Here is an 11,400-nt window from a genome sequence, read left to right as displayed (position 1 = left end):
GACACCACTGGATTTTGTTCCTGGTCATGATCTGTTATTCTGGATTTCAGAGTTCCCGTTCATATCCGTACTTCAGTATTTGTACTTCTTCAATGTGGAGTGGATTCATTTTCAGAATTAAAACGTAGATGCAAGAGCATTTCTTTTTGCCTTAGCCTTTTATTTATGCTGCGTTTCACCATAAAGTTATGAACAAAAAATTGTCTGGTCTATACTCTTTCTCCTATGAGCTAATTTACACTTTTTTTTCTTTAATTGCCTCCACCACCTGATAAGAACGCAGAGTTTTTATGATCTGCTATCTCCAGATTTGAAAACTGATCACAAAATTTTGAGGATATGGCCCTTGTGTTGGGAAGAGTTGAGTCAATTGCAAATATTACAGATATTCAGACAATTATAACGCTCATTCTGGCTGTATGACATCACTAAGCACTGATGGACACACAAATCAAGTTCCGACCTCCTGTTGGCTGGTGGAGATAATGTTTACCCCAGCAAAGGTGTGCACTCTGAGTATGCTTTATTGATTATTATAAAATATTAAATATATATATATATTTTGGGGGGGTTCACATGACAGCATTTACAGTGCACGCTTACCCTGGAACACAGGCAGCCCGGAGTGCATCCCTCTGCTGGACAGTCCTGGAATGTTATGCTAGGATCAACGTTTTTGTATGTTTGGAGCCTGATTTCTTACAGTAGCTAAATTATTATTGCTCCTGTCTGTGTATCACAGGCCAATATGCAGGAAATTTAACTTGCTCATTCGCTTGTGGAATATTTTGTATAATTGACAGGTTTCAGCAAACGGAGTGGATGCATTTTTAAAATTGATGAATAGTTCATTTTTATGATTTAGTGTTTTTTTTCTAACGTATTCAGTAGCTTTTTTTTGGTAAAAGATTTTACACTTAACACCGAAGTCATGTTTAAAAGCCTTTACAATTTATACAGAAACAACTACATTTTGTAGTGAACGTGACAAACTGGTGATAAAAGGCATAAAAACACATCTAAACACGTGGTTTCCACTTTGGCTGCCTTCCCTCAGGTGTGTCGCTGTTGCCGCCCCCTGGCGGCAAGCACAGCTGCACATTATTAACCACTTCGTGACGTCACGGGTCACGTCCCAGGAACGCTGCGGGAGCTGGAGGCTGCGGGGCGGGAGAGTGTGGCCCAGACTGCCGGACCGAGCGCCGAGAACCTGCTACCGGCACCGTTCGAACGTGCGTTCATGGTTTTTTGTTTTTGTATGAGATTAATTTTTTCGTACGGTACGTTCCTGAGTCCCAGGAATTAGCGCCCTGACGAGGTAAGCTACACCGACAGGGAGGATTGGTGGGAATAAGTCGGAAGCTGTAGCTCCGTGTGTCCCGGTGCTAGCAGGACACAACAACAGGAAAACTATCACCACAACGGTCTGAAGCATCCTCAGCCTTTTACTTCATGACGATATACTGTGACTGTTTCAGTTACCGGTGGTGTTTTTGACCGCAGTTTTGTTGGCGCGTTGTTTTAAATTCCCCGATGCCAGACGTGCTTCATATATTTCGTCATTTAAAGTGTCACTAAAACTAATTTAAACTCGCCTGCAAAGCCGTGTATTATAGTAAGGTTTGTGAATTACTCATACCCACTGTATAATTCGGCGTATTTAAAATCCACCCAAAGTTTATTTATTAGAGTAAATATTACCTTTTTTTTTTTTAGGCAGATCCAAACGGTGCTGGTTCAACAACAGCGTATGTTCCCATTGTGGAAAGGCCTCAAACCAGATTTACCTTGGATTAATTTAATATAGCAATTCTTGGTGGGTTTTATATCAAAGCCGTATTAAAGAACATCTTAACTGTTAGAAAATGCATTAATTCATTTTGTGTGGCTTAGCTGTATTGCTTGAAAACAACATGGCTTTAAAACGGCAGTATTTTTGATTGGGTTCTGATGGTGAGGGCATGTCAGCAACATCATCGTTTTACACAAGCCTCGTTAAAGGGGGTTGGAAAAAGGGACAGAGCCCGGCAGCTGCGTGGAAAACTCACTGGTGCGTGCATGAGAGGTGAGGCTGTGTGGCACAACAGATCTGACACTATTATCTGGGCTGTGGCCTGCGGACAGTCAGTCCACTGCCGTGCGTGGGAACCGTCAGTGCACATGCTTTGCATAAGAAAGAGTCCAGGGTGGCTGGTGGATTTGACCATTGTCAGATCGAGCAGCAATCAAAGATAATATGGTATCTTCAGAAACTCGGATGAAAACACGTTCAGAGCTGAAGTCGGTGCTTTGGTTCTGTTGTGTGGTTATATAAGAGCTCTGTGTGCTTATTGTGTCTGTTCTGAGCTGCTTGTCATAGACAAACCTTCATTTAGCTTGAATTAAACGTCATATGTTGTTAAGATGACTGTGTTTTGACATCACTGTAAAGAAAAGTTTAACCGTGGTGATGATACTGATGTGGATTCACATGCTCGCTGGTATTTTCTCCAGGCCAGCCATAGACTCTCACATGGTACAATGTCAAGAACAGCACAGAGGCTGATGGGCCTCAGGGTCGTATAGGACTTACTGCTCCTTCTGTGGTTTAATAACTGAAAAACCTGTTGTAGATACCTTCATAGTAGTTGGAGGGCTTGGGCATTGCATGACTAAATGTCCAGACATCCAGTCTTGGCCAGTGTCTAGTTTACCACCACTTTCTTGAGGTAAAGTTATATCAACTCATGCTGGTTTAAAAACAGACCCAGATCCAAGTCTGGTAGTATTGTTTCATGGTGCTGACTCTTTAAGATCCCTTCACTTAAAAGATTTGTTAGTTTAGGTCTATGTTCACATGTATAAGGCTTGGTGCACTTGTGGAAGTGGACTTGAGCCATGTTGAAATTACGATAACACAAGACTTCCAGAAGCACGCAAAACTGAGATTCGCCACCCGTGTGTGAGACCTCCTCCATGGGAGTTGGATGCAACGGATGTGTGACATGTATGCCTTTTGATTGTGGCCTGTGATGCACAAAAAAGTCTTAAAACGGATAAGCAGGTCAGTCAGTTACCTCCTGATGTTCAGGTTAAGTCATCAGTGGTTCTCTTACCTTATCTCATCGACACACGTACTTGGATCCAGATTCTCTTTTTGAGGGTGGAGTTAAAATGAGGTATTGGACAATTTGGACCAATGCCTTTTGTCATCTTTATGCTGATGACACTGTCATCTACTCCTGCTCAAACTCCGTGACACAGGCATTTGAATTCTTGCAGTCCACTTTTGATGTGGTGCAGAACCGTCTGGGGAAATTCAAATTAGTCTTGAATGCAGAAAAATCCAAAATAATTTTCTCCAAATCACCTGTTTCCTTGGAGAACATACCATCAACCACTAATCAACTGCCTGAGGTAATGTTCTTGAGCTAGTCAGCAGCTACAAATATTTGGGATTGACTATTGACATGGTGCTCTCTTTTAAAGTTCATTTTAAACATTTGATCTCTAAATTACGGGTGAAGCTCGGCTTCCTTTACAGAAATGAGTCATGCTTCTCCTTACGTATTTGGAAGCTTCCTGCCCTTTTTGGACTATGGCGATGTTGTGTATAGGCGAGCTTCATCCAGTTGTCTACAGTCCCTGACCTGCTGTACCATTATCCCTGAGATTCATCACTTGTTGGGTGCCTCACCCAACACTGTGAGTTGTATGACAAAGTGGGCGTGCCCTCTTTGTCACTGGGTGATTCTGGTTTGCCAAACTCCTATTGGTCTGGTTCCGACCTATTTACTTTAGAGATCTGAAAGCCGTTATGCTCTGTGCTCAAATAACGTGTTATTTTTTTGTTGTACCTCGTATCCGCACTGAAGCAGGAAAGAATGCCTTTAGTTTTTCAGATCCCTCTGACTGGAAGGTTCTCTAATCTAAACTGAAACTGCCCAGACTGACTTCCTTGAACACCTTCTGGTCTATTTTATGAGATTGCGAATGGGAATCTTTTATGCAATGCCTGTGTATCTAAATCTGCTTGAGACTTTACATCATGTGCAGTGTTATGACCATTATTTATCACCAATGTTCTCATGTTGTTAACATGTCCATTATGACGTGCTGCTGCCTTTCTTGACCAGGTCATCCTTGTAAAAGAGGTTTCCATCTCAGTGGAATTTCTACCTGGTTAAATAAAAGTGATTATTATTATTATTTGGACTGCTCAAAGCTGTTGTGTGACTATGCATGTGGCTACATGTAACTTCAGACGTTGGACCATATCACAAGTGTTGTTAAAATTTCTAGAGCCAGCCGATACGGATTTTTTGAGGCCGATGCCGATAATGATATTTGGATGAAAAAAATGCAGATAATCGATAAATTGGCTGATTTGCCGATAGCTGATAAATCAGCTGATATTATTATTTTTTTTATGAATAAAATGTTCTTTTTTGGAACCTTAACAAAAGCTGAAGCTTTGTCCTCATATTCATTAACTTTATAACAGAGAAGAATTTTCAAGTTCCAAAAAATGCAAAAATGCAATTGGAGCACCCAGGGGGCTATTCAAACAGGCCAACTGGTAAGATATCACTCCTGAAAACGATCTTTGCCATATCACGTGAGGTAAATCTGCCCTACGATTGGATTTTGGAAAACCATGTGACGGAGAACCAATTGTGATTGGACACTCACATTGCGCACGTCATCACACCTCTTCTATGAGGTGTACCAAGATGGCCGACGGTGGATCAAAAGTCAGCGGAGTTAACGTTTCAGCTAAAAAAAAAAAGTAAGTTTCTATTTCATACCATTAAAAAGTTATTTGCAATTTAGTAAAGCTTGGTCCCAGCCGTTGTATACGATGGCGTCGGCCCCAGAGGGTTAATGGCAAACGGCAGTAATTCCCAGAACCCTTCCGGACGACCAGTGAATCTGAATGTTTCAACCTCTTAGCAGTAAACTAAAGTTTTTCATGCTGGAAATAAGGTCTACACAACGTGGGCTTAATAAAAAGCGTGACCGACGCAATGAAGCACATTTGACACATTACTACATAAACAGAGTTAATCAAACTGAGTTGAACTGAAACGGGATAAATGTGGGGTGAATGTAATCACAAAGTTATTACAAACAACATTCTTATAAACTTGTATGCTTTTGTCAGCCGATCAGTGCAGTGTAACGGCAAACTACGGGGGCTGGTGATGAACACATTTAAGCAGGGATGTAAGCAGCTCTCAATTGGAGTCAGAGCTCCATCTACTGGAAAAACGGTGCAAGGACATTTTACATTGACGGCAAACATTATTTCAGTAAGTGTTCTGTTTGAGAAATTATCGGCGTTCTATCGGCAAAATTTCGGCCGATAGTGAGTAGTTTGAAAAGGGCTTATATCGGTCAGGCTCTAAAAATTTCAAGACTTTTTGTGGATTTTGCTGAAATTAAACCCTGATGCGCGCCTTGAACTATTTCAGAGATTGTAATTTTCAAAGTCACTGTGCAGCTGAGACATCAGCTTAGAACCTCATTCTGATTCCAGGAGCACACAGTACACTTCTAGAAGTGATAGCCAGTTTCAGAAGCACAAGGGTTCCATCTTCTGATACTGCACAGAACATATATACTCTACTGCTGGGTTGCAACTGAGCTCGTGTGTCACGGCTTCCTGAAGGAGCTTTACATGGGGAGGTGATGGTCTCGTGGTTAATGCGTTGGGCCTGAGACCAGAGGATCCTTGGTTCAAATCCCAGCCTGACCGGATAATCACTAATTAGGCAAGGGTCCTTAATTCCCTAGTTGCTCCCGGTGTGCAGTGAGTATCTTGTATGGCAGCACCCTCGCATTGGGGTGAATGTGAGGCATTATTGTAAAGCGCTTTGAGCGTCTGATGCAGATGTAAATGCAGTCCATTTACATAGTTCCATTCAGTTTATCCCGAGTTCCTCTTCCATGGAGCAATTCACCATTTTCTAGTATTTCCATAAAGGTCCACAATGAATTGGTGTGTCTGGGATTGAACACTAGGCTGTAGGTTGATTTTTAATTTAGCGCAGGGGAACCAATCCAATGGATCTTTGACAGAGAAGGCTGACATTTTTGTTGACTTTCAGTGTTAGTTTTTTAAGATTGCTTCAGTTGGGATTGACACATCGAGGCTGGATTGTTTACTTTAATTATGTTTTCAGAGGTGTCACAATCCAACATTTAATAATCCAGAATAATTGATTTCAAGTTAAAACATCAACCCATAGCATCATGTTTTTATTTTGAAATTTCAGCAGCACATCTGTGCCACCTTTTCTGTCCATGCACACCTCTTTTGTAAACATTCCGACAGTGAAGGTGGCCTAGTGCCTGGCAGACTGAAGGACCGTGAATGAACCGGACTCGAGCATCAATATGTGGTAACAGGATTTACACTCTTACCAAATGTTGTGGTTTCCAACCTCTTAGGCTTGTGACCCCTTTAAAAGTAAAGAGGGTAGAAATATTTCATGTTGGCATCAGATTAATTATGATATTTGTGGGTTTTTCAAACTTTTTAAGAACGTTGCTGTAGCTTCCTGTCTGAAATGCCTCTGCGTGGGTGGAGGCGTCTCCTGTCGCAAAGCACACGTGTCGTGTTCTCCGCTGGAACGTTGACCTTTGCGCCTCCCTCATTACATCCTTTCGTCCACCATGTGGTTTACACGAAAATGTCACACCAGGAAGTAACCGAGGCGTCCTTCCTTAAGTCACTGCAGCTGACAGCAAAGGGTCAAAGTCCTTTTGAAGAAATGATGCGCGGTAATGATTGTTGGATTATCACCGTGATACTGTGCCACTATTGCTGGATGGGGATTATACAGATTGGAGCTTTGAATACAACATAAGGGTTGCATATGTGTGGTCATACTGCAAACACTTGACCAGTTGTAGCTTCATTCACTTCAGTGCATCCTGGGTAATGGCACGTGTCCCATGTCTTATTCAGGATAAGCCGATTATAATAGTTTTTATCCACTTAAAAATATTTGAGTGTACGCAGATAAGCTGAACTTTGAGAAAAGTACAAGGATCAACAGAGTGTAAAAGAGTCGATACTCACTCATGTGGTGCTTTTGTTGGTTGAAATCTTTATAAACAGGCTCTTACTCCATTTTATAGCCAGATGTATGAGTACAACAGAACTGATTAGAGTGCTCCACGCTATGCAGGGTGGGATCTCAAACATGAGGAAAGGTTGGTGTGGTTCAAGATCCGAAATGTGCACTCTGTGTAGGCATGGTGTCTGCTAAGGGAGTCCAAGGGGATGTTCCCATGAAAATTTGAGATACTGAAGCAAATGTGGAACCTGCTGGTGTAATCTTGGCATGAAAAACCCATTTAATTAATATATATTTGTTTTATTTAAGTTAATTTTGTTTGGCTTATCAATACAACCTAGTGCAGCATTGGAGTAGTAAAATTAGAACACTCAGTAATTCCTCCCCTCACCCCACTGGCTACGCACCTGTGTCTCCGTCACCAGGAGTAAAAACCGACATGACGAGGAGGAAAAAAACAACTTATGTGGAAATTGCTACCTGATTGGCCAGTAAGAAGGACGTATCACAAGCACCATGCATCAGAAACTGACTTGGCGTGTGATGTAAAGGAGAGGAAAATATGTCTTGGAAACTTGCTTCACTGTGACATTGGCTGTTTTGGCTGCATCAGCACTGAGCTTATCCTAACCCTTATTCGATGAAATAAAAGGATTAATAAATGGAATAGTTTTGACTGTGTTGAATGTTTGGTCTCCAAAGTAAAGGTCAAACAAGGACAAGATCAATCAATCAATTTTTTTATATAGCGCCAAATCACAACAAACAGTTGCCCCAAGGCGCTTTATATTGTAAGGCAAGGCCATACAATAATTATGTAAAATCCCAACGGTCAAAACGACCCCCTGTGAGCAAGCACTTGGCTACAGTGGGAAGGAAAAACTCCCTTTTAACAGGAAGAAACCTCCAGCAGAACCAGGCTCAGGGAGGGGCAGTCTTCTGCTGGGACTGGTTGGGGCTGAGGGAGAGAACCAGGAAAAAGACATGCTGTGGAGGGGAGCAGAGATCAATCACTAATGATTAAATGCAGAGTGGTGCATACAGAGCAAAAAGAGAAAGAAACACTCAGTGCATCATGGGAACCCCCCAGCAGTCTAAGTCTATAGCAACATAACTAAGGGATGGTTCAGGGTCACCTGATCCAGCCCTAACTATAAGCTTTAGCAAAAAGGAAAGTTTTAAGCCTAATCTTAAAAGTAGAGAGGGTGTCTGTCTCCCTGATCTGAATTGGGAGCTGGTTCCACAGGAGAGGAGCCTGAAAGCTGAAGGCTCTGTCTCCCATTCTACTCTTACAAACCCTAGGAACTACAAGTAAGCCTGCAGTCTGAGAGCGAAGCGCTCTATTGGGGTGATATGGTACTACGAGGTCCCTAAGATAAGATGGGACCTGATTATTCAAAACCTTATTCTAGAATTAACAGGAAGCCAATGAAGAGAGGCCAATATAGGTGAGATATGCTCTCTCCTTCTAGTCCCCGTCAGTACTCTAGCTGCAGCATTTTGAATTAAGTGAAGGCTTTTTAGGGAACTTTTAGGACAACCTGATAATAATGAATTACAATAGTCCAGCCTAGAGGAAATAAATGCATGAATTAGTTTTTCAGCATCACTCTGAGACAAGACCTTTCTGATTTTAGAGATATTGCGTAAATGCAAAAAAGCAGTCCTACATATTTGTTTAATATGCGCTTTGAATGACATATCCTGATCAAAAATGACTCCAAGATTTCTCACAGTATTACTAGAGGTCAGGGTAATGCCATCCAGAGTAAGGATCTGGTTAGACACCATGTTTCTAAGATTTGTGGGGCCAAGTACAATAACTTCAGTTTTATCTGAGTTTAAAAGCAGGAAATTAGAGGTCATCCATGTCTTTATGTCTGTAAGACAATCCTGCAGTTTAGCTAATTGGTGTGTATCCTCTGGCTTCATGGATAGATAAAGCTGGGTATCATCTGCGTAACAATGAATATTTAAGCAATACCGTCTAATAATACTGCCTAAGGGAAGCATGTATAAAGTGAATAAAATTGGTCCTAGCACAGAACCTTGTGGAACTCCATAATTAACTTTAGTCTGTGAAGAAGATTCCCCATTTACAAGAACATATTGTAATCTATTAGACAAATATGATTCAAACCACCGCAGCGCAGTGCCTTTAATACCTATGGCATGCTCTAATCTCTGTAATAAAATTTTATGGTCAACAGTATCAAAAGCAGCACTGAGGTCTAACAGAACAAGCACAGAGATGAGTCCACTGTCCGAGGCCATAAGAAGATCATTTGTAACCTTCACTAATGCTGTTTCTGTACTATGATGAATTCTAAAACCTGACTGAAACTCTTCAAATAGACCATTGCTCTGCAGATGATCAGTTAGCTGTTTTACAACTACCCTTTCAAGAATTTTTGAGAGAAAAGGAAGGTTGGAGATTGGCCTATAATTAGCTAAGATAGCTGGGTCAAGTGATGGCTTTTTAAGTAATGGTTTAATTACTGCCACCTTAAAAGCCTGTGGTACATAGCCAACTAACAAAGATAGATTGATCATATTTAAGATCGAAGCATTAAATAATGGTAGGGCTTCCTTGAGCAGCCTGGTAGGAATGGGGTCTAATAAACATGTTAATGGTTTGGATGAAGTAACTAATGAAAATAACTCAGACAGAACAATCGGAGAGAAAGAGTCTAACCAAATACCGGCATCACTGAAAGCAGCCAAAGATAACGATACGTCTTTGGGATGGTTATGAGTAATTTTTTCTCTAATAGTTAAAATTTTGTTAGCAAAGAAAGTCATGAAGTCATTACTAGTTAAAGTTAATGGAATACTCAGCTCAATAGAGCTCTGACTCTTTGTCAGCCTGGCTACAGTGCTGAAAAGAAACCTGGGGTTGTTCTTATTTTCTTCAATTAGTGATGAGTAGAAAGATGTCCTAGCTTTACGGAGGGCTTTTTTTATAGAGCAACAGACTCTTTTTCCAGGCTAAGTGAAGATCTTCTAAATTAGTGAGACACCATTTCCTCTCCAACTTACGGGTTATCTGCTTTAAGCTACGAGTTTGTGAGTTATACCACGGAGTCAGGCACTTCTGATTTAAAGCTCTCTTTTTTAGAGGAGCTACAGCATCCAAAGTTGTCTTCAATGAGGATGTAAAACTATTGACGAGATACTCTATCTCACTTACAGAGTTTAGGTAGCTACTCTGCACTGTGTTGGTATATGGCATTAGAGAACATAAAGAAGGAATCATATCCTTAAACCTAGTTACAGTGCTTTCTGAAAGACTTCTAGTGTAATGAAACTTATTCCCCACTGCTGGGTAGTCCATCAGAGTAAATGTAAATGTTATTAAGAAATGATCAGACAGAAGGGAGTTTTCAGGGAATACTGTTAAGTCTTCTATTTCCATACCATAAGTCAGAACAAGATCTAAGATATGATTAAAGTGGTGGGTGGACTCATTTACTTTTTGAGCAAAGCCAATAGAGTCTAATAATAGATTAAATGCAGTGTTGAGGCTGTCATTCTCAGCATCTGTGTGGATGTTAAAATTGCCCACTATAATTATCTTATCTGAGCTAAGCACTAAGTCAGACAAAAGGTCTGAAAATTCACAGAGAAACTCACAGTAACGACCAGGTGGACGATAGATAATAACAAATAAAACTGTTTTTTGGGACTTCCAATTTGGATGGACAAGACTAAGAGTCAAGCTTTCAAATGAATTAAAGCTCTGTCTGGGTTTTTGATTAATTAATAAGCTGGAATGGAAGATTGCTGCTAATCGTCCACCCCGGCCTGTGCTACGAGCATTCTGACAGTTAGTGTGACTCGGGGGTGTTGACTCATTTAAACTAACATATTCATCCTGCTGTAACCAGGTTTCTGTAAGGCAGAATAAATCAATATGTTGATCAATTATTATATCATTTACCAACAGGGACTTAGAAGAGAGAGACCTAATGTTTAATAGACCACATTTAACTGTTTAGTCTGTGGTGCAGTTGAAGGTGCTATATTATTTTTTCTTTTTGAATTTTTATGCTTAAATAGATTTTTGCTGGTTATTGGTAGTCTGGGAGCAGGCACCGTCTCTACGGATCCATTGAATTCTATGACATGTGACATATGTTACCCTGTAACACGATAACTAAGCATGACAGATGGTGCAAAATATTCCTTATATGAACCCTATTAATCCAAACAATAATTTGCATCATTTTTTACTGAAATTGGAGCAACTTTACCTCTTGACCCCTGTACAAACTGAAATTGATCTTTTGTCACCGTTTTTACCCCATAACTCCAGAACATTCCGCCATAGATGGTT

At 40.7% G+C, this 11,400-nt stretch overlaps 1 protein-coding gene across 2 annotated transcripts in view; it reads left to right on the top strand.

The window, feature by feature from the left end:
• Window positions 1–1,148: 1,148 nt before the first annotated feature.
• myo6a (myosin VIa) overlaps window positions 1,149–11,400 on the top strand; it is a 105,976-nt gene continuing 95,724 nt past the window's right edge. The window contains exon 1 of one of the 2 annotated variants that reach the window (XM_034161611.1): window positions 1,149–1,318. The gene's annotated coding sequence lies outside the window, so the exon portion shown is untranslated. The remainder of the gene's footprint in view (window positions 1,319–11,400) is intronic. The other variant, XM_034161612.1, reaches the window with a different exon arrangement.

The sequence above is a fragment of the Thalassophryne amazonica genome, chromosome 21 (assembly GCF_902500255.1).
Source record: "Thalassophryne amazonica chromosome 21, fThaAma1.1, whole genome shotgun sequence".
NCBI classification, from domain to species: Eukaryota; Metazoa; Chordata; class Actinopteri; order Batrachoidiformes; family Batrachoididae; genus Thalassophryne; species Thalassophryne amazonica.
Note: the sequence above shows the minus strand (reverse complement) of the source record. Positions and strands in the feature narration are given on the sequence as shown.